The 2454-nt window shown below is 47.7% G+C and overlaps 1 non-coding gene across 1 annotated transcript; it reads right to left on the reverse strand.

Annotated features, from left to right (window-relative positions):
* Positions 1-681: 681 nt before the first annotated feature.
* On the reverse strand, positions 682-819 carry LOC119925136. The gene has a single exon (XR_005449802.1). It is a non-coding gene; the product is annotated as a small nucleolar RNA SNORA7 (small nucleolar RNA).
* Positions 820-2454: the final 1635 nt, after the last annotated feature.

Here is a 2454-nt window from a genome sequence, read left to right on the forward strand (position 1 = left end):
TACATAAATTACAGATATGTAAGTGCCATGGGTTTAAGAGTGGGATGAATATCAAGTGTGCAAAGCATACAAATCCAGTCCTTAGCTCATTCTGGAGTAGGGCACAAAAAGGATGTCCATGAAAAAATTGAATTGATCAGTCAACTTTGTATGGGATCAGCATCACATCCATTATAGGTACTTCCTCCAGCCAGATCTATGAATAATTTTCTGATTTGTTGCAAGACTTGTAAAATAGGTCAGCCTGGAAAGGAGAATTGTCAGCCAGTTTTATGGTTTGATTACTATATTGAATGTGCAAGTTCCAGGTAGAGAAATACGTGTTTACAGTAGTGAGGTTCATATTCCATTGCTCAATGACCAAATGAACGTAAGAAAATGAGGCAACATCTCTGCAAACAAACTTGTCTTTTCTTATGTTGTAGAGTTGCTTCCGACCCACAGCGACTCTATGGTCATATCTCTTCCAGAACGTCCCATAAACCCACTTGTCTTGTCTTATGTTGTTGAGTCATCTCAGACTCATAGTAACGCCATGGACATATCTCTCCCAGAACACTCCACCTCCTGCTGCAATTGTTCTGTTAATCTATCCATAGAGTTTTCTTGGTAAAAATATGGAAGTGGTTTCTGCCCTAGACTCTGTTCCATGCAACTGCTGCCCAGCACAGGTGAGTTTTGCCTTGTAGCAGATTGCCTTCCACTCACTATCCACTGCCCAAGCTAGGATTGGAATAGATATAGCTCTGCTTGACTCTCCCTCCCATAGTCAAGACTGGTAGAGTACTGGAAACTCTCCAGGTGCAACCCTGAGAGCTGATTCATTCATTCATTCAATCGCATTTATTGAGCGCATACTGTGTGCAGAGTACTGTACTAAGCACTTGGAAAGTACAAGTTGGCAACAGATAGAGATGGTCACTACCCAACAGTGGGCTCACGCCAACTCTCTCCTCAACCCCCTCCAATCTGGCTTCCGTCCCCTACATTCCATGGAAACTGCCCTCTCAAAGCTCACCAATGACCTTCTGCTTGCCAAATCCAACGGCTCATACTCTACCCTAATCCTCCTCGACCTCTCAGCTGCCTTTGACACTGTGGACCACCCCCTTCTCCTCAACATGCTATCCAACCTTGGCTTCACAGACTCCGTCCTCTCCTGCTTCTCCTCTTATCTCTCTGGCAGTTCATTCTCAGTCTCTTTTGTGGGCTCCTCCTCCCCCTCCCATCCCACTTCTAGACTGTGAGCCCACTGTTGGGTAGGGACTGTCTCTATATGTTGCCAACTTGTACTTCCCAAGCGCTTAGTACAGTGCTCTGCACACAGTAAGTGCTCAATAAATATGATTGCTTGATTGATTGTAGGGGTTCCTCAAGGTTCAGTTCTTGGTCCCCTTCTGTTCTCGATCTACACTCACACCATTGGTGACCTCATTTGCTCCCATGGCTTCAACTATCATCTCTACGCTGGTGACACCCAAATTTACATCTCTGCCCCTGCTCTCTCTCCCTTCCTCCAGGCTTGTACCTTTTCCTGCCTTCAGGACATCTCCATCTAGATGTCTGCCCGCCACATAAACCTCAACATGTCCAAGACTGAACTCCTTGTCTTCCCTCCCAAACCCTACCCTCTCCCTGACTTTCCCATCACTGTTAACAGCACTACCATCCTTCCTGTCTCACAAGCCCGCAACCTTGGTGTCATCCTCGACTCCAATCTCTCGTTCACCCCTCACATCCAAGCCGTCACCAAAACCTGCCAGTCTCGGCTCCGCAACATTGCCAAGATCCGCCCTTTCCTCTCCATCCAAACCGCAACCCTGCTCATTCAAGCTCTCATCCTATCCTGTCTGGATTACTGTATCAGCCTCCTCTCTGATCTCCCATCCTCCTGTCTCTCCCCACTTCATTCCATACTTCATGCCACTGCCCGGATTGTCTTTGTCCAGAAACACTCTGGGCATGTTACTCCCCTCCTCAAAAATCTCCAGTGGCTACCAATCAACCTACGCATCAGGCAAAAACTCCTCCCTCTCAGCTTCAAGGCTCTCCATCACCTCGACCCCTCCTACCTCACCTCCCTTCTCTCCTTCTACAGCCCAGCCCACACCCTCCGCTCCTCTGCCGCTAATCTCCCCATGCCTCGTTCTCACCTGTCCCACCATCGATCCCTGGCCCACGTCATCCCCCTGGCCTAGAATGCCCTCCCTCACCACATCCGCCAAGCAAGCTCTCTTCCTCCCTTCAAGGCCCTACTGAGAGCTCACCTCCTCCAGGAGGCCTTCCCAGACTGAGCCCCCTCCTTCCTCTCCCCCTCCTCCCCCACCTTACCTCCTTCCCCTCCTTACAGCACCTGTATATATGTATATATGTTTGTACGTATTTATTACTCTATTTATTGATTCATTTAATTTGAACATGATTATTCTATTTATTTTATTTTGTTAATATGTT

The sequence above is a fragment of the Tachyglossus aculeatus genome, chromosome 2 (assembly GCF_015852505.1).
Source record: "Tachyglossus aculeatus isolate mTacAcu1 chromosome 2, mTacAcu1.pri, whole genome shotgun sequence".
In the NCBI taxonomy this organism is placed as follows: Eukaryota; Metazoa; Chordata; class Mammalia; order Monotremata; family Tachyglossidae; genus Tachyglossus; species Tachyglossus aculeatus.